We start from the raw sequence: 27,685 nt of genomic DNA, 5'->3' as shown, positions 1-27,685 counted from the left end.
TTGACACCCTAAGGAGGGAACTTTACTGCATTTATTCTGATTCTGCTTTTCACCTCCTTCACTTCCCCCCCTTCCAGGCAGTCGGGTGCACAACAAACAGGAATGCGGCTTATGAATAGAAGGGTGGACTCACTGGAAAGGGGCAAGCCGCTCCCCCCTTTCCAGCTTTCAGCCAAAATGGGCAGACAGAACCTACTCAAATTTGGCAACTCTCCCAGGAACCCAGCCACCCTGACTGGGACATTCCCAACAGACTTGGGTGCTTGGCGCGGACACAGATGGCCTCCCAGCCGGGGCAAAGGGCCAGACCAGAGACAAGACACCAGAACATGCACAAACATCTAGACTCCTCAGCTTTTGCCCCAGAATCATTTCACCCCCTTGCCAATGGCAAGGGAGGGCTCCAGCTCAGCTGTAATTCTACTTCATGTAAGGACACAACTCCAACACTAACATTGAGCTGACACAGACAGAAGCACAAAGGTCACTAATCTGACCCACAAGTTTATATATTTATTTTCACCACGGCTGCCCCCACAGCCATCACAAACCTCAGAACACTTAACATTTGGTATAAAGCAAATTCATTCACAAATTAGCACCATAACAAAAGATTTCAGCTAGACTTTTCCACTGTTTAAACTTTACACCCAGACCAAGCTCCACCAGAAAAGCCGATCCATTTTCCTGTAACCAAGTTTTGTTTTCCTTAATCTAGACCAATTTCCAGGATATTAGGACTCGAACCTATAAATACCCTTCCTATTAAAATTGAGACTCCACTCCTTTAGTGGATATAAGACCAGTACCAGATTCTAACATGCAGTTAGACAAACCCAAAACACCAGGGCTTTTCCCCGGTTTTCCTCCTTTTCCCAAGCCTAGAGAGAACGGCTTCCCCCCAGCCTTCTGGGGCTACTAGGGTTCTCTCGGGAGGTGATCAGCCTCCCCTTCCTAGCAATTAAAGCTAGGGCCTTCCAGACTGTGCTCACCCGGGGAGTCTTACCTTTTTCCATGTTCGGAGTTCTTTTTCGTTCCCAGAATCTTTCTCTTCAGACCTTCCATTGCCCTCGATTTTTGTCGGGAAGATTCTGGTGGAGCCCACATCTTTTCTGGATTAAATTTAATCCAGGGGCGCCCAGATTTGGGGTTCACCCGAGTCCTCCCGGCTTCCTCGGGGATTTGGAAGGGGCAGCAAAATGCTACCGTCTCTGGCCTTCATTTATTGTCCCTTCGTGGTTGCCATTAATGTTGTGGAATTTAAGAGAAGTTCAATTATTTTAGTATAGAGAGGCCAGGACTCAGGAATGATTTTGAGAAGGAAAAATGGTTTATTGACGGCCGGCCGGACTCCGGAGCTTTCAGTTTGAATCCCGAGCCCTGAACAAGATTTTCAAACGTCTTTTATACAGAGAGGAAAGGCCAAATGGTCCCTTTGTTTCAGTTCTCAATAGGCTTCAATTAGCATATATCTCTTTCACATCTTAGGTAAGCTTTTAGCAAGGACTCCAGACATTTTAGATAAGCCTTGGTTTTTGCATTTCCCCTAAATACTTAAAGTTTATAGCCCTTGCTTTGTTAAACATTTCCTGGGACTGGAGCCTGCTGGTCCCTAAGAGCAGTACTGCAGCCTCTTACCGTTTCACACCCACAAGTCAAACAACTTAGTTATCTCTGAAGAGACAAAGAGCCTTCCACCCATAGCCCACATCAGTAGCATTTTGCTACCCCTTCCAGATCCCCAAGGAAACCAGGAGGACTCAGGTGAACCCCAATCTAGGTGCCCCTGGATTACATTTAATCCAGAAAAGATGTGGGCTCCACCAGAATCTTCCTGATGAAAATCGAGGGCAATGGAAGGCCTAAAAAAAAAATTCTGGGAACAAAAAAGACTCCAAACATGGAAGAAGGTAAGACTCCCCAGGGAGCACAGTCAGGAAAACCCTAGCTTTAATTGCTAGGAAGGGGAGCCCGATCACCTCCCAAGAGAGCCCCAGTACCTCCAGAAATTCAGGGGGAAGCTGTCTCCTCCAGGTCTGAAAGGAAAGGAAAAAAAGGGGAAAAGCCTGGTGTTTTGGGTTTGTCTACCTGCATGTTAGTATCTAGTTTCTGGTCTTGCCTCCACTGAAATAGTGAAGGCTTGACTATAATAAGAAAGGATGTTTATAGGTTCAAGTCCTAATGTCCTTGAACTTGGTCTGGATTTTGAAAAACTTAGTTACAGAAAAATGAATCAGCTTTTTTAGTGAAGCTTGGTCTGGGTGTAAAGTTAAACAGTGAAAGATCTAGCTGGAATCTTTTATTATGGTGCTGAATTGTAAATGAATTCACTTTATATCAGATGTTAATGTTAAGTGTTCTCTCTTTCTAAAGTTTGTAATGGTTGTAGGGAGCTGTGCTGAAGAAAATATATATAGGACTTGTAAGTCATATTAATAAGTTTTGTGCTTCTGTCTGTGTCAGCTCAATGCTAGTGTTAAAATTGTGTAATTATGTAAAGTGGCAAAATTTGGTTAAGCTGGAACCCTCCCTTGCCATTGGTGAAGGAGTGAATTGATTGTAGTTTATAAAGCAAAACCACAGCATGTATGTGTGTATAAATGTTCTGCTGTCTTGCCTCTCTGGGTCAGCCCCATTTGCCAGAATTCAGGATTGTCTGTGTCCATGTCCATGCCACGGACCCAAGTTTGTTGGAGCTGGCCAGTCAGATGGCTAGTGGAGCCAGTGACTTGAATCATAGCCCCGTTTTTTAAGCCATTTTAATATCCTGGAACTTACTACCATCAACTTATCTCTCCTCCTCCATGTAGGAGGACACATAATAAAAGCAGAAAGCTGGAAAGGGGGAGTGGTTTGCCCCTTTCCAGTGAATCCACGCCTTCTATAGGTAAGCCACATTCCTGTCAAATCACTAATCAACCTGGAAGGGGGGGAGGTAAGGGAGATCTCTCTCTTTGTAAGTCTGTGTAGAAAGACCTTGAAATGTTTAAAGCTGTAAACTGGTAAAATACCTTGATCTAAAGGAAAGAGGCTATTGCTTGAAAAAAATAAACCTCTAATCACTTGATAGCCCCTTTAATGGTTTGGCTGAAGTATTCATTAAGGGTCATGAAATACAGGAAATACAGGAGAAAAAAATAGGAAAATATATAGGGTTATTACTAATAAGTTTCTCATAACTAAATTAATAAAGGTGTCCAATTCATCTTAAGGTAAAAACATATTAAAAACTGTAGCTAAGAATTAGAATCATTGTATAAGTACCCTTATGTACATATATACATGTTGGTAGCTATTGCAACTGAGTAAATGTAGCCTGGATTTCAGCTCTTATGATGGTAATTATAAACTGCATTTACTTGTGATTCCTGGAAGTCTGGCCCACCCCTTAACAATTCAACTTAATAATTAAACTTTAAAAACTTATGGTTAAATTAGAAAAAGGAGGTTTATGCCTATGACTTTTGTGCCATTCTAAATATTTTTGGTCTTCTCATTTCCTCTTTACCCTTTTAAAGGAAAAATTGTCGTTTTCCTTGACCTTTAAAATAATATAAATTAATTCTGATTAGCCATCTCCACCAAAAATCAGAAATAACTGTTGCCAGTTTTTCCAAAATAAACAATATTCTTCCTAAGGTACCAGGCCTTACTAAGCAACCCCCCATTGTTCAGGCTTTCTCAGAGGGAAAAAAAAATTAGTAAAAGCTACCAGGTTTCTTTCCAGTCTAAACAAAAACCCAAATGCTTGCCAGGTTCCCTCCAAAGAGCAATTTTGTCAGGCATTGCCACCACCTCCACCCCACTCCCAACCCCGTCGCCTGCATTAGTACCTGGTACATAATAAGTGCTCAGTAAAGAAATTGATGTGTTTAAAAACTCATGGGAAATTACTATAAAGCATTTCCTCTAACTGTTGTCTTAGCTCATTTATATGTGTGTATGTGTGTATATGTATACCATCTATACTAACACAATGTTACCTGTCATATTAAAGGGTGTATGGCTGTGTGTACCAGTGGTCAGACTGTGGATATAAAATGTTATAGCCCTTGATCATATATATGTATACTTTTTACTCCCTCTTTATAACTTTAATTATAAACAGAAAAGTAAAAGGGAGGTTTTAAATAACAAATTGGTGTTTCTGTATCAAACTACTCATGTCTGCCTATTTGCTCAATTTATTAAAATTAAATATGCAGTTATATAAGTAATATATATATATTTCTAAAACCCAAATTAAACTAATGGTATAAAAGGTCATGTAAAATCTAAATATACAGAACTGTTAAAAGGCTATGAAATCCTCATTAAATTATAATAAAAACAGGTTAAATAATTGCTTTATATTCTAGAGCCTAAAAGTTGGTATGATTTTGAAATTATTCAGTTTTAAAATTATCAAAAATAAAAGGTTTTATGGCCCTGTAAAAAAGAAAACAACATTCTTTACTTAATCATTAACAATTTCAACTTGTTTGGCTTAAGTATTATCTCTTAGGTTTATAAAATACCAGGTTGATAAGTTATCATTGTGTGTGTTAAATCTTTAGAATAATGGAAACTATAAACTCATGTTTCATGAAATTAAATTAAGTGTAAACTGCTCTCTCTTACTCAAATGCATAAAGTAATTGTAATTTAAGGTAAATTAGCCAGTCTGTGATTGTGGTCAATTATAAAGAGTTTGTAAAAGCACCTTCCAAACTGAAGCATTTAAACGGTTCTAGTTCTAGAAGCCATTGTTAACTAAAAACCTGGATTGGTATTGATGGCAAAGAATAACTTTGTGATAATAAAACCTGTCTGAAGTTCACCACAAGGTGCAAATTTAAGTAAATGGTAGTGAAAAGTTACCTTAATTCTATTGGGAATCTTCCATTTTCATTTTAACAATGAAAAATACTTTTTTTTTCCTTCTACTACTAAGGTAAAATGCCTCCTAGTATCTTCATGGTAAAAGTGTAAAAAAATAAAGTCATTTGTTATATAATGTGTTGCATTAAAAATATTTAAAAATATATATAAAATCAAGGGATAAACTTTCACATTGTCAAACTCTCTTGTGCATTCAAACCAGGCTTTAAATATATTACAGGTTGCCTCTCCATGTGAGTTATTGGCTAGGTTGGTCACTGACCCCTCAAATAAAAATATTTGCTATGCCTCTGGTTGTGCTCCTGAAGTTGACGGAAACTACATTGCAGTTTCAAGCTCCTGCAGTAGCCAATGATGGCTCGGTACAGCCAAGCATGCAATGGATATCGCCTCCAGTGCACTGTGCACCAGGCCAGTAAAATACTGGAAACTCTCTTAGGATCAGTGATGCTGCAACTGGCTCACTGCATGAAGAACAAGCTAAGTGGAGCCATGATTACCAGGATCCTGTTAAGTAAAACTTAAACACAATTGGCATTATGGCCTACTCCCATGGAGAGATGACATATAAAGTATTCCAAACTGAAATTTAAAACTATTAATTGCAACTCAGAATCCTTATGCATTAAGTAATACATTAATTAATATTAAGTGCTGTACTTTTATCCTGTTCTAAATATATGCCTAATAATTATAATGTTATCTTTTCTATTCTGGATCAGGTACAAAAGTACATTAGATATGTTAAATTCCTGGTGACTTCATTTTCTAAATTGCTACTAAACATGTCTATAAAATAAGGTGGCAGTCTTAGCTGAAAACAATGGGGCCACCAGTAGCTGGATAATTGGTGCCCAGCTCAGCCACCCTACTACTCTACTGTACTCTACTGTGTAGCAAAAACAAGGCTTGCTTGCTAGTGATGGGTCACCTATTGAACAGTCAAAATTACCAGAAATTATTCAATTTAAACCAAAATGTAAAAAACTTTATTCTGTAGTTCTGGTCACTCTCACAGCTAAAAAAAAAAAACCTAAGAGAATTTCCAGCTTGGTGCACTAATACTGAATGAACTCAACTGCCCAAAAGGTGCCAGTTCACCAGAAGCACCTGATGAAGCACATGAGTGCCAGTCATTAAGCAGCCTGAAAAGCGTCTTCAGAACAAAGCTAAGTACCTAATACTGTTATCTATTATAATTTCTCTCTGAAAATAAATAACTTAAAAAAATATATAAATATATATATGTGTGTGTATATATATATATACTGTTCCCCGCCAACTTTTAAAAAGGGTGCCATCTTTATAGGGACCTAACCTTGTCTACTTCTGTAATCCAATGTCCTCTTTTAAAAACAAAATAAAACAGGTATTCCAAAATTTTAATTAAGTTTGTTTCTTTCAGTATGAACATCTTATTAACCATATGAAAACTTCATCCAGCTTCATACAGAAAGCCAGATCCATCTTCCTCCAGTCAATACAAAATAACAAAGTTTTTACACCTTGTTAGGTAAGGACTACAACCCATGGCCAGCAGGAAGTAGTTACAGAAAAGAAATCATCTCCCTTCAGCACCCCTTTAAGATTAAAGGTGTAACCAGGGGAGCTCTATCACATTCCCCAATGGAACAACAACAATTCCCCAAGCGCAATGGCAAAGACCAATAAAGATGGATGGTCCAACAATGAGCCCTTGATACTGATGGCTCTGATTATGAGCCTGTGTGCCTGAAATATGAACTAGGCCTATAGCTGTGGTGTGCCTAAGAGTTACCTCCTGAGAGCCTCCATGTTACTCAAATGTGGCCACTCTCTAAGCCAAACTCAGCATGTAGATGCATTGTCTTTCCCCCCAGTGTGGGACATGACTCCCAGGGATGAGCCTCCCTGGCACCAGGGATTAGTACCGAGCACCAGCTGATTATGTAACTACAGAAAGACCATGAACAAAGAGGTCAACTCAGACCAGCAGAATATCTCAGCCTACATGTAATATCAGGTGTTAAAAACTACATTTTGACCTTTGATAAAAGGGGGAAATGGAAAGGACAAATGAGTTTATATGGCTATGACTCTCCAAAAAAGAGTCAGGAGGTCATCAGGGGGTGATGCTTATGCATGCCTCAGCAGGGTACCAGAGACAGCCAAGGTAGATGGAAACCCAGGTGCTGGTTCTCCTGAGGGCTGCAGAGACCCACAGGTTCTATGGTCAAGGCAGATGGCTCTGGAGTTCAGAGTTTGTAATCAACTACTATGGAGTTTGTGTTCCTTAGTGTGATGGAGTTGGACTCAGATATAATCTTTCTACACATGCCTCTTCTGTTACTTTTACTGGACCTGTGGTTGGCGTTTGGGTTGGTGCGTACTCAGGAGACCTGAATCTCTGAACTGTCCATGTGATGGTGAGGTCCTGGGCCTCAACAGACTTGCAGCTCCTACCCTGTGGTTTCTTAGACTTACCCTGGCCAGCTGACAGGGAGGTGACGAGGGTCAACCACCACACCAGGCAGCCAAGAGTGCCTACAGCTGCAAGCAGGAGAATTGCATCCATCATCCATGTGGAATCTAAACCCCCTCTTGATGTAGAGGGGGACTGGACATAGCCATCCCAGGTCCATAAGATGGAGGAATAGAGTATGGATTAGAGTGGACTTGATGTGGGCTATGGGTGGCAGGCTCTTTGTCTCTTCAGAGATAATCTAAACTATCTGTGACTTGTGGGTATGGGATGATGAAAGGCTGCAGTCCTGCCCTTGGGGAGCAGGAAACAGTTTAACAATGCATGGTCTATAAACTTTAAGTATTCAGGGGAGATGCAAACCAAATATGCTAAAGGCTTATCTAGAATGTCTGGAGTCCATGCTAAAAGCTTACCTAAGATGTGGAAGATATATATGCTAATTGAAGCCTATTGAGAACTGAAACAAAGGGACCATTTGGCCTTTCCTCTCTGTATAAAAGACGTTTGAAAATCCTGTTCAGGGCTCGGGATTCAAACAGAAAGCTCCCGAGTCCGGCCGGCCGTCAATAAACCATTTTTCCTTCTCAAAATCATTCCTGAGTCCTGGCCTCTCTATACTCAAATAATTGAACTTCTCTCAAATTCTACAACAGACTTACTTGTGTTCTGCTGGGGAACTATTGTGATTAGTAAGGGAAGAAACCGTAGTAGTGATGTGGAGAGGGTGGCCATGGTGGCTGCTGATGGTCAGGAGAGTGAAGAAGAGATATGGTGTGGGGGCATTTTCAGGATTTGGAGTTGTCCTAGGTGGTGCTGTAGGGATGGATGCTGGACATTGTGTGTCCTGTCGTGGCCCACTGGCTGGAATGGGGGAGAGTGTGGACTACAATGTGGACCACTGTCCATGTGCTGCAGCGGTTCTCCAGAATGCATTCGCCAGGTGCAGTGGATGTGCCACAATGATGGAAGAGTTTGTTGATGTGGGAGACGTAGGGTGGGTGAGGTGGGGGGTATATGGGGACCTCATATTTTTTGAATGTAACATTTAAAAGAAAATAAAGAAGAAATAAATGGAAAAATAAATAAAAGAGGATAATTCTCTAAAAAAAAAAAAAGATTAAAGGTGTAAGCTCTCTAAGGGTAAAATAAAATTAATAGAAGGATCTGGAGCTTAGCAAAAAGTCCACGTAAGCACCAATAATGCCCAGAATGACTGCTGGGGGCCACATCCCCAGGATTCTACTATCCAGGATGAGAACTTCTTCTTAAAACAGAATAAACCCTGGATGTTACCCAGGAACTTTATCTTTGGGCCCTCACTGAGAAATTAATAAGTGGAATCATCAATCAAAACAACGAATAGGGAAACGGACTTTGGCCCAGCGGTTAGGGCGTCCGTCTACCATATGGGAGGTCCGCGGTTCAAACCCCAGGCCTCCTTGACCCGTGTGGAGCTGGCCATGCGCAGCGCTGATGAGCGCAAAGAGTGCCGTGCCACGCAAGGGTGTCCCCCGCGTGGGGGAGCCCCCACGCGCAAGGAGTGCGCCCGTGAGGAAAGCCGCCCAGCGTGAAAAGAAAGTGCAGCCTGCCCAGGAATGGCGCCGCCCACACTTCCTGTGCCGCTGACGACAACAGAAGCGGACAAAGAAAAGCAAACAAAGAAACAAGACGCAACAAATAGACACCAAGAACAGACAACCAGGGGAGGGGGGGAAATTAAATAAATAAATAAATCTTTAAAAAATTTAAAAAAAAAAAAAAACAACGAATAGTCACCTACCTCATAACTCCAAATATAATTATGCCAAAGCCTAGCAAGATAAGCCGGCATAAGGGGGGGGGGGGGGCGGGAATGATGTAGGCTATGCGTGGGGAGGTTGTTCATCTCTTCATAGATAACCTGAGCTGTATGCTTCTTGAGCTGTGCATTTGGGACAGTGAAAACTGCAGCCCTGCCCTTGGTAACCATGACAACTCCAGTCCCAGAAAAACAGTTTAGCAATGCAAGCTCTATAAACTTTAAATATTCAGGGAAAATGCAAACCAAATGTGCTAAAAGCTTATCTAGAATCTATGAAGTCCATGCTAAAAGCTCACCTAGGATGTGGAAGATATATGCCAATTCAAGCCTATTGAGCACTGAAACAAAGAACGATTTGGCTCTTCCTCTGTATAAAAGGAACTCAAAAATCTTGTTTGTTGCTTGGATTTTTAATGAGAAGCTCCTAGCCTGGCCGGTTGTAAATAAATCTTCTTTTCCTTCCCAAAATTATTCCTGAGTCCTGGCCTTTCTATACACAAATAATTGAACCTCTCTCGACTTTTACACCTTGACTATTTTTTACTGGTCAGTGTTTTGAATCCCTTGACGTTCAGTACATGTCCCAAACACTGAATATCACAGCCCCAAGGATATGACATAGGCCCCTTCCTCATTTATAGAAGCACTGTGTCAAATGAAAATTAAGTTTCTAGCATATACATATCTACTCAGGTAAAGGATGCATATCTCTACCCTGCATACAACTAAGGTAAAGGCACACATTCTAAGAAAATTGAGGCATGCATCTTTTCCTGTAAATAGCACAATTTAATAGATAAAGAAACACAGAGTTGTAATATTGCATGATGCAAATGATAGGAGGCTGAAAGAATACCTAATCTTTGAATGCCCAGAATTTTTCCCAGATTTGATGTGATGCCTCCTTAAGTAGAAAGTCTATACATTTCCCTATCTGCAAGAGATATTTCCTCTTTTTAAGCTTCCTATCAGCTATAACATAAGTATAATTGCAACTATCAGTTGCATATTACAAAATAAGGGCATTCCCACAATGCAAAATTCACTTACACCTGCAGAAGCTGATTCTGTGATGGAGAAGGTGCTATTTTAGCTACAGGAAAGGTGTACCATGTACTTCAGGGGGTTTGGATCTGGGCATTTACTAATTTATTGGGTACTTATTGGCTTTGTGAAATTGCAAAACAGCCATCCTATGACTCCATTTCCTCCTTTGTAAAACTGGGATACTTTCAGGGGTTATTCTGAGCATAACTGGATTTAGTGGATGCTGTGGTACTGCCCCCAGATCTGCCCCCTAAACACACACGCACACTTAGGACAGAAGCACTCATTCTCTCAGCTGCTAAGTGTGACTGACAGCTCACAGAAGTACCCCCCTCCAGAGACTGATTTGGACTGAAAAAAGCTGCCCTTGCCCAAGGCTACACCTCCTGTGGCTGGGGGAGGGGGGGAGGGAGAAACCTGCATCAAATGCAGGAAGGCAGTGTTAAAGTCCAGGACCCTTGCCCCAAGTCCTTACAACTCTGCAGAGCCACCCTAACTCCAGAGCTGCTCACAAAGTATGGGGATGGGTCAACTGAGACCTTTAGCCCAAATGCGTGGCAGTACAGTTCCTCTCTCTGCTCAGTCTTTCTTCCTTTACTCCCCTAAGCCTACCCCCCCCCCCCCCAATAAACTGCCTGCATACAAATCTCAGGGTATACCTCCAGGAATCCTGCAACAAACGAGATAGTGTAAACGCATTGTACTTTGCAAACTGTGAGGTACTAAAATGTTTTTTGTGGTAACACTAGCCTATGGGTGCATTAGGAAGTAAATTAATAAGGAAACAACTGCAGTACCTGCCCAACAGCTCTGTGGCAGGAACTCCCACCCTCTTAACCTCTTCACCTCTTCACTTTCCTCTAACTACTAAAACAGGGCTCACAAACTTCTCAGATTCGTTCTTTCATGCATCAGCTGCTAAAAACTGCAGGAGCAGTTTGGGTTGCTGTGGGCACATCCTTCTTCCTCCATTACAATGTCAAGGGCTGATGCTTCCATGCTATCCTTTTATTTGCAAAGTCTTTGTAATCCCTGCTCCAGCCTCTGCAGCATCATTCCACCATTGCTGCAGAGAAAGAATTCTGATAGCCTACAGTACAGCTCATGCACCCTCCTCCAAGGAACAATGGAGTTACTCTGATGCTCCTTTCATTTTCCTGCACATTCTGCAGAGGGCCTCCCAGTGAGTGAAGCTGGATGTGAGCAAAGCATCAAGGCCATGGGATGTTTTTTCCCTTTTCCTTTCCCTTTCCCAGCAGCCTTGCGCCTCCCCTCCCCCTCATGGCTGGCCAGAACAGGGGCTGTTCATGTAAAGAATGCATATCTCTACCCTGCATATAACTGATATCCCATGAAACTAATTCCATTATTAGTTTGCTAACTGCTGCCAAAGCAGTATACCAGAAAAGGGTTGGCCTTTACAGTAGATATTTATCAACTTATAAGATTATAGATCTGAGGCTGTGAAAATGTCCAAATAAGGCTTCATCAGGCAATGCTTTTCTCCCTGAGGACTGACTGCTGGTGGCCCTGGATTCCTCTCCTGTCTCAGGCACAATGGCGACATCTACCAGTCTTGGACTCTACTTCCAGCTTCTGGCTTCCAGAACCCTCTCTTTCAGCTTCTACGTTCCTCTCTGTCTCTGCAGCTTTTTTCTGTATCTATGGCTTTTTATTCCTTCATTTATAAAGGACTCCAGTGAGAGAATTAAGACCCACTCTGGGTCCCACAATCTAATCAAAGGCCCTTAACTGAATAAGTTAATCAAGAGGTGCCATCTACAACAGGTTTACATGCACAGGAATGGATTAAAGCTAAGGACACAGTTTTCTGGGGTCCACAAAATCTTCAAACTGCTACAACATGGTACTAGCCTCTCTCACTTCTGGAGTTTGTTTCCTCCCATTCCTCTTTTCAGTGAGCCACATTTCTCCATAGGATTCCAACAACAGTTCGACTTTTTTTTTCCTTTGAAGTTTGTACCAATTCTCTTTAATGATACATAAGCTCTCAAGAGATAGAGGCAGGATAGATGTTCTTGGAGAAAGAAACAACCTAAAAGAGTATGAAGGAATAAGTTGTAGTTAGTCATTCATTCATGTAAAGGTGTATTAGGTAAAGGCCGAGAAAGTACACGTGTGGAAGTCTGAGACTGTATGTACCCCAGAAAATCATGCTCTTAAAGCTGGTCCATGCCCGTGGGTGTAAACCTATTATGGGTGGGATCCTTTAATTAGGTTACTTCAGTTAAGGGCCTTTTGATTAGGTTACTTCATTTAGGACATGGCTGGATGGGTCTTAATCCTCTTACTGAAGTCCTTTAGAAATGGGAAGAATACAGAAAGAGGGAGAGAGAAAGTCAGAATCTAGAAGCTGAAGCACCAAGGCTGGAGAGAAGGGAGAGCCCAGCAGATGCCACCATGTACCATGCCATGTGAGAGTGGACTCCAGAATTGCTGGCAGCCAGTCTTTGGGGAGAAAGCATCACCTGATGATGCCTTGAATGGACATTTTTCTCAGCCTCAGAACTGTAAGCTTACAAGCTAATAAATCCCATTGTGAAAATCAACCCATTTCTGGTATATTGCATTTCAACAGGTATACTGTCAGATTGTGGAGGGACTAGAAGACCAGTCCATGGAGTGTAGGATTTACACCACAGACTAATAGTTCCTAAACTGATATCTCATGGAACTAATTCCATGAGAGCCACTGTGGGAGAGAAAACAGCGTGTGTTGAGGAAGTGTTCTATGGCCAAATAAGCTTGGGAACCACTAGATCCAACAGTTCCTGGAAATTCACAAAACACATCAGCACATTAGAGACCCTGAGAAGTCCCATAGTGAAAACTACCATCCCCACAATGTTTAGCCCAATGTTTCCAAAACTATGTTAAGTTAAATGGCCACCTGCATTGTGTATTGCTGGGAGAAGACCCCGCCCCCAGAAGGGCTTGTCCAGAAGACCAAAACAATTGACCTACAAGGTTTTTCCAAGGACACAGAACATACCTGTGATGGTTAGGCTAATGTGTCAATTCGGGCCAGGTAATGGTGCCCAGTTGTTTGGTCAAGCAAGCCCTGGACTAAATGTAATACAAGGGCATTTAATGGACTTTAATCATCAGTGAGTTGATGGCATAGATGGTTGGTTAAATCTATAATCAACTAAGGAGATTATCGTTAGCAATGAGTGATATCTCATCCAATCAGTTGAAGGCCTTAAAAGGGAAAGTGATTTCAGCACTTGGAGATAGAAGGTCCATCTCTACTTCAGACAGACATTTCCTGGGAACTCATCAAGGACCTTCATTGGAGCCCCTAGTTTGAAGCGTGCCCATGGAGTTTGGACTTGTGCATCCCCACAGGCATGTGAGACAATTTTATAAAATCTCATACTATTTACAGATCTCTCCTGATGGTTCTAGTTCCCTAGAGAACCCTGACTAATTCAACACCCTTCAAGGTATGCTGATAAGCAACACCTGGTGATTAAACTAGTTTGGGTCCAGTAGAGACAGCTTATCAAAATAGACAAGCATACCATACTAATCAACATATATCTGCTCCACTTTGTAAAAAGTCCCTAGGTAAAATAGACACTTAATTTCAACCAATCAGCCCATCTCCTCACTCGCTTCCACTTTTACCATATATGAATTTCTCCTTTCCACACCCATGGTGGAGCTCCCATCTACTTTTTTTTTTTTTTTTAAGATTTATTTATTTATTTAATTCCCCCCCCTCCCCTGGTTGTCTGTTCTTGGTGTCTATTTGCTGCGTCTTGCTTCTTTGTCCGCTTCTGTTGTCGTCAGCGGCACGGGAAGTGTGGGCGGCGCCATTCCTGGGCAGGCTGCTCTTTCTTTTCACGCTGGGCGGCTTTCCTCACGGGCGCACTCCTTGCGCGTGGGGCTCCCCCACGCGGGGGACACCCTTGCGTGGCACGGCACTCCTTGCGCGCATCAGCACTGCGCATGGCCAGCTCCACACGGGTCAAGGAGGCCCGGGGTTTGAACCGCGGACCTCCCATATGGTAGACGGACGCCCTAACCACTGGGCCAAAGTCCGTTTCCCCCCATCTACTTTCGAATGGGATACTGCCCAATCCATGAATTGTTCAATAAAGCTGTCAGATCCTAAATTGCATGAATAGTTTTGCTTTTTATCATATGAAACCTTGGTTTGATTAAAGGCAATTGCCACACTGTGTGGGAACATGCTTTGGGAAGAACTTCTGTACATTAGGTATTGGTAACTGAAGATATTTAAAAGAGGAAACTGATAGAACTAAATGAATGCAACTGAAAATTTAATATGGAAGTTCAGAACATATTGCAGAAGAGAAGGGAGACAGAGAAATCAGTGAAGAGGCCTTGGCAAGAATCGAGAGAGAAGATGTACATATCCAGCCCATGGTTGCTGCAGTGGGAATGGAAAAAAAAAGAGTGAAAGATAAGAGAAATTTTTGGTCAGTGTTGGCAGATATTGTTTACTGACTAGATTTAATAAGATGCCAAATGAAAGAAAAAAGATAAGGTTTATACTTAGTTTCCCATTAAAAGAATAATTTCATGGCTGAGAGAAATAGAGAAGTCAGAAGAAGAAAAGGGATGAATCTGATTTCATATATGGAAAATTTATTTTCTTGATTTTGGAAATCTTGTTTCTTTTGTTGTATTACTTATCCCCAGTGCTTGACACAGGTTAAGTTCTCAATAAATGGGATTGAATAAGTGAAAAGAGCTCCAATAAGAAAATTCAGTAGGTAAACAAGAAAAAAATGTGGGTGTCTGTGCCTGGGTGCAGTATTGAGTCTATGAAAAAGGCTGCAGATAAGCCAAAATTGAGTCATCTTAGTCTTTCACAGCTTCTCACTCTAAATCCACATATAGAATAGGAAATTAGGGGTCCTTATATCCAAAAAGAGAACTGATGGAGAATGAAGATATCCCTTTTCAAACACTAAGTGAGTTACATTTTAAAGAATACAAAAAGGGGAAATAAAACCACCAAAAGAGAGAAAAATAGTAATCAGTGGGGTGTGGGATAGAATAGAAAATGCTAAGGTAATGATTGAAGCAATATCAAAGAAAAAAGAAAAGGCTAAAGCAAAATCCCTAGAGGTAGACATGAATTTTAAATATATTTTATGTGCTTATAATCTTAAAGCTTATTATTTTTTATGTGAAAAAATACCCTCAACCTCAAGAAAGGGGAGGAGAATAGAAGAGCTTTAAAAATTGCACGCTTCAGGCTTGTGGAAATCTATTGTCTGCCAGCATCAGACATGGTATTTACTTCAGGCCATATTCTGCCATGTACAGTATTTCAAAACTGCCACCTAGTAATTTGAAATGACAAGAAAAATAATATAATTGATGCATGCCTGATTTCTCCTTCTCCCATCCCACAATAAGGGCGAGGAGTCTGAAGGCTCTTGATTATTCTCTCAAAAGAAGTAGCAACGACTTTGAAAAGAGTGAAGTTAGGTGTGATTTCTACTTGGAGGTTTCCTTAGATGACCTGGAGCTATAGATGCAGGGTGGAACGGAAGGTGCACCCTACAAGGCATCAGCATAAGGCAGGCAAGTGGTCTGGGGGGTTTCGGTTTTCCCCTGTGTGGAGTCTTCCTTTTGGGGATGTGTTCACGGGCCTGTGTGTTGAGTACCATGAAGTACTGTAACCAAAACTGAGTCACTGATCAAAAACTTTGGGAAATGTCTTACACAGCAGAACCTTCACAGTATGGCCCCAATCTACACTTCTGCCAAGTTTATTTCCCATCAATTCTTTCTTCAGCTCTACTCCTCAAGCGCATGGACTCACAATTTCCTAATGGAGTCATGCTCCTTTGGGTCCTCCTGTCTGGACGCCTTCTGTTCCTCTGCCCAGAATTTTCTTAATCCCTGTCAAACTCTTACTCATCTCTGTATCTTGTGATTTTTCTAAATTAATCATTTCATGTTCCCTCTGCTGTGTTAAATACAGGAGCATTACTATAAATTCTAGAAAGAGAAGGATGTAAATCTCTACCACCAGAATAGGGTTAGGAAAAGAGGGCTAAAATATTAAGGTATCTTTTCAAACAAATTAAACTGAAGAAGCATTATTTGATGACATTTCTCCTCCCATTAGCCTTATTCAGGATTGTCTTCAATTTACAAAATAATATTCTAAGTCCCATGACAAAAGAGCCTTCCAACCTGCTTCGTTCATAGAGCCAAACCTACCACTCTGCTCCTGAACCCTGATTAGAAAACAAATGGATTTTTCTAAAAGTTCTAGCTCTCCTATTTTCAACAACCTCTGAAAATCTCCATCTCCTCACCTATAAAAGAAGGATAATACAGTTTACCTCACTGGTTTGTTGTAAGCAAGGTCACAACACCCGAAAGAGCTCGCTTTACTGTATAAGTTCTGAAAAACTGTAGGTGTTATTTTAGAGAGAAAAGAAAGGAAGGTGAAAAACAATTGTTGTCAAGAAGTAGAAAAGAAATCGAGGCAAATCATTCCCAAGTCTTTAAAAGGACAGTGGCCAGCTCGGGAACCGAGTTTCTAAGTAGCCTTATATACCCACTGAGCTGGAGCAGAAAGGCCCAGCTCCATGCTTCCTACTGTTCACTTCTGGCAGCTCTGAGAGCAGACCCCTCAATACACGAATGTCAGGAAGGAGATTGCTAATGTCTCCACATAGGGGAGGAGGGTCTAGGTAGTTGCCTTGTGGTCCCAGGCAATTTCTAAAAGCTTCTGCAGCACCTAATGAGAGACACTGAACTACAGTTGAGGTTTCCTGTTAGTCAAAGAGCAGAGAGGGATGATCTCTGTGGAGGGAATCCTCTGTGGAAGGGAAGTGGCGCAATGCGGGACGGTGATGAGGACCTACCACCTTACCTGTCTATATACTCAGTGGCCACTTCCTCCCCTTCCCCACCACTTCCCTGGGTCTCCAGATCCTCTGTACAGGTATAAAACTCCAAGGTAGGGGCAAAAATATGTGTTTAACATTCATTCATTTATTCTTTCAACAGGTATTTGAATGAGGCAAGTTAGTATAGGGAACAAGGGAAGGCAGCTACTCAGAATAAAGCTAGTAATAGCTGGGACGGGCCCTGGTCAGAACATAGCCGTGAGACTCCACCTGGAACCCCCCTGAGGGGAAGCAGCTCTTGAGAACAAAGCCATAAACATCACAACTGAAAAGGCGGCAAAGCCCCTGGTGACAAGGTCCCATTTGAAACTCCAGGGGCTGAAAAGAAGCCCCAGGTGCCTCCAAACAGAAAGGCCTCCCTGTTGCTTCTCTGAAAGCTGACTGGGGAAGGCAGAAAGGATAGCAAATAGCTGAGATCCCACTTCAATACTACCAAGGGGGGGGGGGGGAGGAAAGACCTTAAAAAGACCTACCCCAGGCCCCCCACATGTGTCTCACCCTGCAGCACGCTGGCACCCAAGTCTGGGCTGTATGCTATCTCTTTTCTTGTTTCTCAATAAACTCTTGTTACTGACCTATTAAAATGGCACAGCTCTGGATTCTTTTTTGCAACAAAGCCAAGAAGCTAGGAACCCAGAACCCAGAGCATTCCACAAACACGATTGTCTACTCTGTGCCAGGCACCATTTCGGGTACTAGGAATACAGGAGAGAACATTTGACCCAAGTCCCTGGGCTCATGGAGTTACAGTCTTATAGGAGGCAACAGACAGAAAACATTATGAGGGATAGATTGCGATAAGTGCTGAGAAGAAAAATAAAGCATGGAAGGGGATAAGGAGTATTTAGAGAGGTTACAATTTTCAGTAGTGTGGCCAGGAAAGCCCTCCCTGAGGAGGTGACACAGGAGTGAAGGCTGAAGTAGGCAAGGGAACAAAATGTGAGTGTTCCTGGGAGAAAGAGCATTTCAGGTCATGGAAGCAGCAAGCGTGTGCCCACAAACTTCTGGGAATGCACAGTGAAGTCAGCCCTCCAAAATATGGGGGGTGGCACTTGGAAACCCTGGCCTAGAAGAGTCCTAACTCAGAGGCAGACTGTGGTGAGGCCAGATGAAATGGGGCCAGGGAGTGTGCATCCCCTCCACTCACAGCATTCCCTCAGGTTTAACTCTGAAGGCCTCGTCTGCCTTCCCAATGCCCTAACCTCACCCTAACTCCAACAGTGGGTGTCAGGGTGATAACTGTAGAATCAGAAAAGAAAAGCAAGAAATTCTTGGCCTCTAGGTTCAAGAGGCACCAGCCCAGTGTAAGACAGTAACTATTTGAAAGAGACATTGGGCTGCTAAAGAATTATTTTCAAAATATTGAAAACATGACTCTCCATTTTCTCAGGAACTACAATAAATACACAATACTAATACAAGGTGTTAATAATAGGATGATTTGTGGGGAAAACACACCAAATAACATAAGCTATGGACTATGAAGAGCAGTAGTATTTTGATCTTTCATCATATGTAACAAATGTATCACAACAATGTAATGGTGGGGTGACTTACGAGAATCCTTATGGTATGCATGATTGGCTTGTAAACTCACAACTTCTCTAATAAAAAAAATTGACTCAATATTCCTTAAAAAAAAAAAAAAAACCAAAAGCATGACTGTAATGCCAGTATAAAGTTAACAATAGTCAAAGATTTTACTCAACTCCTTCATTAATGAGAACAATGTTAAAACCAGTTCAAAAGAGAATTTGAATAACAGTGACCTATGTAGATAATCAGGAATGATGAAATAAATGTGCTAATAGATGCAAAACTGGTTGGTATCTTATAGGATAGTAAAATACAATGTTTAAAGATATTGTTTCTATTGGTGAAAACTTATCTCTAGTGGTCAGAATTCATTTGCTTTATTATGACAAAAGCCATTTGCATTAGTAACAGTTTTCAACAAATTAATTTTTTCTCCAACAGTGATGTAAAATGCTCTATTTTTTTAAAAAGGCAATCAAAGGTGCACCCCTCTATAGAATCATAGTCTTTAGGTTGGTGCAAAAGTAATTGCTGTTTTGCATGGTTGAAATTTGCTATTTGATATTGGCATACAATCTTAAATAAATGTGGTTATGTTATACATCATTTTAATGTCCATTTCTCACTTTGTTTTTTTTACTAATGACTTATTACTTGCTGTTTATTCTATATTTATTTTAGAATATGGAAATGATGTTAGGCAAAAAGGAAATTCGAGCACTTTTCTTATTTGAATTCAAAATGGTCGTAAAGCAGCAGATAAAACTCACAACATCAATGACACATTTGGCCAAGAACCTCTCGTTCAAGAAGTTTTGCAAAGGAGACGAAAGCCTTGAAGATGAGGAATGTAGAGGCCAGCCATCAGAAGACGACAACGACCAATTGAGAACAATCATGGAAACTGATCCTCTTAAACTACACAAGAAGTTGCTGAAGAACTAAACATCGACCATTTCTATGGTCATTCAGCATTTGAAGCAAATTGGAAATGTGAAAAAGCCCTATAAGTGGGTGCCTCATGAGCTGACTGAAAATCCAAAAAAATCATCGTTTTGAAGTGTCCCCTCTTATTCTACACAATGACAAACCATTTCTCAATCAGATTGTGACATGTGATTAAAAAATGATTTTTATGATAACTGGAGATGACCAGCTCAGTGGCTGGGCTGAGAAGAAGCTCCAAAGCCCTTCCCAAAGTCAAACTTGCACCAAAAAAGGTCATGGTCACTGTTTGGTGGTCTGTTGCTAGTCTGATCCAATACAGCTTTATAAATCCCAGCGAAACCATTACATCTGAGAAGTATGCTTAGCTATGAGATACATCCATGAGATGAATGAAAAAAACTGCAATACCTGTAGCCAGCACTGGTCAACAGAAAGGGCCCAATTCTTCTTCATGATAACACCTGACTGCATGTCACATAACGAATGCTTCAAAAGTTGAATGAATTGGGCTACGAAGTTTGCCTCATCCGCATATTCACCTGATCTCTCACCAACCAACTACCATTTCTTCAAGTGGTAGTTCAAAACATTCAACAACATTTTGCAGGGAAAACGCTTCCACAACCAGCAGGATGCAGAAAATGCTTTCCAAAATTTCATTAAATCCCAAAGCATGGATTTTTATGCTACAAGCAAACTTATTTCTCATTGGCAAAAATCTCTTGAATATAATGGTTCCTATTTTGATTGATAAAGATATGTTTGAGCCTAGTTATAATTATTTAAAATTCACAGTCCAAAACTACAGTTCCTTTTGCACCAACCTATAATATAATCCCTAAATAGCTCACTAGAACATGGATTCTCAACCTCGGCACTACTGACATTTTGGGCCAGATAATTCTTTAATGTGGGGACTGTCTTGTGCATTGTGGGATATTTAGCAGTATTTCTGGCCTCTATTCACTACATTCCAGAAGAACCACCCCAAAAGAATTGGGATAACTAAAAAGGTGTCCAGAAATTGCCAATCTCCCCTCCAGTTGACAACAGGAAGACACTGCCCAGCGCGCCACTGAAAGGACACCCAGTAATCCCTTTTGCACTTTTCCAAGTCTTAGACAATGTGTCCTGACAAGTTAGAAGCAATTTTTACCCCTTATCTTTCCTCCTCACTCTCTAGAATAGGAAAGACCATAAGAGTGGAGAGAGTTTTATAAAAAGCCAGGGGTCTTCTGAACCTCTTTGGCTTGAGCTAAGTACCAGAGATAGAGTTAGGGAAAGGACAATGGAATCCCCTTTAAATGAAGGGATCCAAGAGAAGAGAGCTCCTGAGTCGTACTTTCCAGGTACAGTTAAGAGGTACAGCAAACTTCCCAGAGAAGTTCCCCATCTATGTGGCACACAGTAGAAATAGCAGGTGGCTTATCTAGGCACAGGAGAATTGGAGGTAGACTCTTGAAATTTCTTACATGTAGGAGTTCAAAACCAAAATGGGACCTAGAAATTTGGTGAGAGAGGCTGTTCTGAATTAAGCAGGATTTTAAACTTGGATTTAGGTAGAGGCCAGGTATGACACAAATTTGGACCCAGAAGTAATAATGCACAAGATAGTTCAACCAGCAGGTAGGAAGCACACAAGCATGCCCTAGAGGGACCCATGGACTTGTGCCTTTATTGTGGTCCAGGGGTGGAGGTTAATAGAGGATTGGTTCATTTAAAGCAGATGTGTATGAAAAGGGAAAGGAACTAAGGGTCTAAGGGTAGTGGAAATGGTTGGCTTATCATTTGGAGCCAGCTGTGGCTTCTGGGTGAGTCATGTGAGTGGTGTGGGGCATGTGGATGGGAATGTTTGGGGGAAGGTGACTGATATACACTGAAGCCTGGGTATAGACGTGGGTTAATAGCTAAAGCAAAGGTCAAGAGGACCTGGCAAAATGGATCCCACAGCAGCACAAATATAATAAAGGCTGGGAACAGAAGTCAAGCAAGAAGGCCTAGATTGGGTCATGAAGATGATACAACGGGAGGCTCCCTCAGGAGGATGCACTGTGGGCAGTCCCTACAGGAGACCAATGAGGACAACCTGCCTATCAGAAGACTGCCAGCCCACAGAGCAAGGAGAACACAGTCAGGACTTGCCAGCTGTCAGTATGCATTCAAGGAAGCACCCACATTGCCTGCATTGAGAGCCTGAAGGAATAGGTCATAAGCTCACATAGGACGGCGTCAGCATAGAGAAGAGGACAGCTCTTCCCCCTCCACCACTCCCTTCAACCCTTCTCCCCACCATGGGGAGAAGCAAACAAAAATAAAATGTCTTCACTGTGCCCAGGTTAAGTCTGGAGATTAGTAGATTGAATTTATGAATTAATATCCTGCTCTTCTGATGCCTATTGTATTAGTCAGCCAAAAGGGCACTGTTTGCTGATCTCTGCGGGTTCAGCCTTCCTCTTCCTCTTAAGGCTCTGTGGGCCCAGCTTCTTTCTGACCTCAGCTGTAGGCTGGAGGGCTTGTTTCTTTCCCAGCCTTCTCAGCTGCTCAGAGCTGGTCTCTGCAGTTGCAAGCTAGCAGGTGAATGGCTCAGCTCTCTCCAGGACCCTAGGATCAAAACTGACCAAAGTTTTTCTCTCTTCTTCCATGTATCTTCTTCTGTGTGTCTTCTTGAGTGAGTGTCCATTTATATAGCCCACTAAGGGGGTGAGGACTCAACCCTGAGTCACAGCCTAGTGACGTAGTTGAATCCAAGCCCTAATCCTGATTTAATCAAGTAAACATGAAACCTTTGAATTTCATATTATCAAAGGGTATCATACCCAGAGGAATAGACCAGTTTACAAACACAATATCTTTTTTTGGAATTCGTAAATAATATCAAATAGCTACACCTATGTTCTAAGGGGATAGGTAGATAAATAAACCAGAGACAAATAAATATATAGTGAGATAGGTACCATAAAGAAAAATAGAGCAAGGTCAAGGGATATAGAATGTGGCATATTTTAGAATAGGTATATAGGGTAGGCTTCCCTTATAAGGTGATTATTGAAGTAAGTCACCATAAAGTGAGGGAGCAAGTTATTGTGTATCAGGAGAAAGGGTATTCCAGGCAGAGAGAATAGTAGTTCCAAAACCCCAGAGTTTTTGGCCTGTTTGAAGAACAGCAAGGAAGCCTCCAGGGCAGGAGGAAATGAACAAGGGCAGAAAGATGGTAGGAGCTGAGGCTATGGAGAGGCAGCTGGCAGCAAGATTATAGGGCCTTGCAGATCATAGTAAGGACTTCAGGATCTTATTCTGATGAGATAAGAATCCACTGGGGAAATGGAAGAGAACTGTGGTATGATCTGACACTGCTGTTTTTGAATTACAGTGTAGAGAGTAGGGATGGAAACAGGGAGATTACTTGGAAGTTTTGGAATGGTCCACCCAAGAGATTATGTTGGATTAGTATGGTAGCAGTGAAGTCAGTGAGAAGAGGTCATATTTAGTGTACATTCTAAAGGTAGAGTTGACAGGATTTGGTGATGGGTTCAATATGAGTTATGAAATAAAGAGAGAGTCAAAATGACTCCCCATTTTTTGCCCTGAAGTTATCATTTATTGAAGATTAGGAGAAAAAGCAGTTTGACAGGATCATCAAGAATTTGCTTTGGGCATGTTAAATATAACATGGTTTTTGGAAATCCAAGTGAAATATTAGGTAGACATCAGATATTTGAGTCTAGAATTCAGAAGAGAGGTCAGAGCTGAGCATATTTTGTATACAGATGTCATCAGCATATGGTATTTAAAGACATGATCCTTTATGAGTTCTTCAATGGCACTTTTAGTCTCAGAGGACTTCCAAATTTATGAAGAAATGTCAATTTGCAGCCTAACAATCAAACTCGGAGAATAGATATTTTTGAATCTTTTATATCTGTCAAAGAAAAATTTCAGCTAGATATGAAAAATTTTTGTCTATGATGGCAGATTATACTCCAGTTAGGTTAGGTTTAAAAAAATCCAGATTTATTGGCATTTCACAGCAAGAGACTGACATTTGCCTTCTTATTGCTTTATTCTATTGAATGATACATACTGAAAATATTGGTGCTCAATTTTGTGAAACAGACTTTACGAAAAGTTTCACAGATGCAGTTGTTAAAATTATTCATTAAATATGTATGAATGTTATTAATTATCACCAGTTAATAGAATTGTTTAAAACAAACTGAAGACAATAAATTCAATTGTCTGTGTTTTTGACAATGCTCTTTGGTTGAGTCATGGAAACATTTTACAAAATTTACTGTACTGTTAACTCCAAGATTTTCTTGAAACTTAAGGAATGCTTGCCAAATCTTCAATAATTGAAGATAAAAATGGCAATATGATTTATGATTTCTCCCAGATATCACACTGAATATGAATGAGCTAAATTTAAAGCACCAATGAAAAAGAAAGCTTATTTGTAATTTAATTAGATGAGTGCAACAATTTATACTGAAATTGAAATTTTTCATAATACAAATCAGTAATAATGATTTTATAGGTTTTTCTAGCATGAATTAATATGCAGAAAATTTTAACTATAATTAACAGCATTATGTAAACTGGCCACACAAACTACAAGAAAAATTTGAGAAATTCTTTGATGATATGGACAAATTTAGAGTTGCTTTTCAATCATGTAATACTCTCTTCTATTCAATGTTAACAATACAGTCAGCTCAAGAGTTAATGAGTTTCAGATATTGTTCTGAAACTCATAGGCTTTGCCTTGGAAGGAAGACTTGGAAGTTAATATTAAAATCCACTATAAATTATTCATGGTTGGTACATATTTTATGCATTTATTATCTAAAAGGTAAAAAAATAGAGAGTTTTCATTCAGTGATATGAGTTCATTGATTCACAACTCAAATTTTTATCATTTTAATGAAACTCTAATTTAAGCAACCTATCAAATGGCAAAAGACATTTATAGAAAGATTCAAGGGCTGAGTGGACTCTCCCTATCAATAATAGATGCTGGTACCATATAGGAAAAACAAATGAGCACCCCATCTTACTGAATTTTGTTTGATCAAAGCCTGATTCATGTGGATGTCCCTAACATCCTCTCAAGTCAGGAAAGAATCAAACATCTTCACATCAACACTTGAACTATATATACCTATCCTGAAGAATAGTAACAAAAGAGATTACCTGGAAGATACATTTATTTATCTAATATACTCAATAGATTTATAAGAGAAATGGTCTAGGAATTAGGTGCCTGGTATGAATCTATCATTGATGGGGGTTACTTTACTTCTCTGGAATTTCTTTTTTTTCCTCATTAAAAAAAAATGTGAATGTAAGACATATGGTTCTGAGTTAGATGATCCTACAAGAAACACCTAAGACATTTTTCTAAAAATACATTCCCATTTCTGGGGGAGTCTTATGGGAGAGGATAAGACATGGTCAGGAAGAGGAGTTTTGCGATGTGGTTTTTGAAAATGCTCCCAAGCTGAATTAAATATAATGCTCTCCTTGTCCATCCCCTACTTCCCATCCACAGTCCCCAGGCAGTTTAGAATCACTGGAATAGAGAAGTCATTACAATCCTTTCCAACTGAAAACAAGTCCCCTATTCTATGATTCATTGAATCATGTTATAATCTAAAGAGATATGGGGTCATACCATCATAAAAGGGGTCTCTTGCCAACTGAATTCTATGACATTTGACCACAACTAGCATATAGAGGATAATGAAGTTCCTCTAATTGAGTAACCACACTCCTCTCAAAAATCCATAACATCCCCTCTTTAACTTCAAATCAGTTTCACATACGAGATCCAAATTAGATCACTGCAGAATAAGCACATGGAACATACCTCAGTTTTTATTATGAAATTTGCAAAAGCAGCCCTCTTCCAATTTGGACTTTTCTAAGTAATGAAATCATTTTTTTCATTTTACCATATTTTGGCCGACCCACAGCACATTCTGCATGCTTCCTTGCTCAAATATGCGGATATCATTTAGCATATAAGATAGGATAACTAACAAATGACATATTAACCAGTAAATGGTTTAAAATGTCCTGCTTTCTGCTTTGCATTTAAAGAGTTAAGTATTGCTTGACATTATTTTCTTTTAAGAATATATTTTGAGATTAAATAAACAACTAACAATCATGTAACTTTTTTTTTTAAGATTCACTTTATTTCTTTATTTCTCCCCACTTGCTATCTGTTCGTTGTATGATTGTCTTCCTTTCAGAAGTTCCTGGGAACAGAACCCAGGGCCTCCCATGGGCTGGGAGGTGCCTAATTGCTTGAGCCATCTCTCTTCCCTACTTTGCTGTGTCTTTCATTATGTTTTCCTCCTGTGTCTCTTGTTGCATCATCTTGTTGCATCAGCTAGTTGCACCAGCCCATTACAGCAGCTCACTGTCTTGCTTGTCTTCTTTAGGAGGCACCGGAAGCTGAATCCAGGACCTCCCATGTCGTAGGCAGGAGCTCAATTGCTTAAGCCACATCCACTTCCATAACTTACTTCTAAAGACTACTGTATGAGAGAGACTGAAAGATTTTGCCAACCTTTCTGAAAAGATGTCAATGGATGAGCTACTCATCTTAGAAATGTTTAGACTGACAGTAAAATAATACATAGATAAAAGTTGAAGCCAGCATTTTTATTCTCTTCCTGCAGTGAAAGTTTCAAAATTACTTCTCTATTTATCTGCTTTACAAAAATAATTATACATTTCAAAATAGAGGTTGAGATGTAGTTTAAATATACATTTAATACTTAAATTTGTATTAAATAGAATTTAAATAAATTCAGAGCATCATAATCAGAAAAACAGAACAAATGTCATTACATTTTATGCATGGCTTGTCTCGTGCACCTGCATTTCAAAAAGTAAATAACTTCTGCAGGGACTAGATATTTTTAAAAACCCACCTATAGTTGGAATTAAAGTAAAACAGTGGATAAAACCTATAGAAAAAGCCACGTTTTCATTTTCAAAGATAAAATTCCAGCTCTGGCATATGTGATTGATAACTTCTACTTTTAAACTATGAAATTATTTGCTTCATATTTTTATTTCTTCATTTTATTAACTTTTAGTATCTTGTGGGCTGCTATTTTGAGTTAGCAACCCAAGAGGACCGGACGGGCTTCCACGGCTCGGCGGGGAGCCCCTAGGCCAACGCGTAGGCCTAGGTTCTCCAGGTGTGGGGGACGCGCGGTAAAAACCACGGAGACAGCCTGTGAGAGTGAGCTAGTCCACTTTATTGCGGAAATACACTTGATTATATAGGGTCGGGTTAAGGGAGGGGTAGGAGCTGGGGCGGGTTAACTACGGGGCGGTAGTGGATAGGCGGAGCCGTGCAGGCAGCTATGAGGTAAGCGGTGACTAAGGAAGGGGGCAGATTATGAGTTGGCTAAGTGGGTGGGACTGGCGGGAGGGATAGCAACGGCTGGAAAAGGGAGATAACAGGGGCTAGGAGGAGGGGTGAAGGAAGGCAGTAACAGTATCTTATTATTCAAGTTACATGTACTTATTGCAGATAATAAGAAAAAGTAAAGTAAGAATTTACAATCTTATTATTCAGAGATGATCACTGTGAAGGTTCTCTGTGGACTTTGAGTGTGTGTATGCATATGATACATACAGCATCTCCCAAATAACCAAGGACTGACCTTGCCCCTGCTCCATCCCCTAGACATCCCTTCCCTTGAAAGCATGCCAAGCTTCAGCTGCTATAATCTTGAATGCTACCCACCCCAAGCACATCTTGTTTTGAGGAAAGAGTTCATAGCCAGACGTTTTCCCAAAACTTGCGTGCAAGTCTCTGGCATTCAGCCACCTTTGTCCACCAGCCCTATATAATCTAAAATAAACAGTAGTTGCCATAGGTGTGGACATACTCAAGTGAACTTCTTGCCATCTCATCCTCCTGATTGCTGAGAAATGCCTGAGAATTGAGAGAGCTGCAACTCTCTTTTAGTTCCCTTCATAAATGCCTAAGAACTGCTCACCCTGGCATTTAGTGCTTCTGTTTTTGAAATGTCAACAGGCCCCATTGTGGGGCAC

The sequence above is a fragment of the Dasypus novemcinctus genome, chromosome 15, assembly GCF_030445035.2.
Source record: "Dasypus novemcinctus isolate mDasNov1 chromosome 15, mDasNov1.1.hap2, whole genome shotgun sequence".
Taxonomy (NCBI): domain Eukaryota; kingdom Metazoa; phylum Chordata; class Mammalia; order Cingulata; family Dasypodidae; genus Dasypus; species Dasypus novemcinctus.
The sequence above is the reverse complement of the archived record's forward strand: the minus strand, read 5'-3'. Positions refer to the sequence as shown.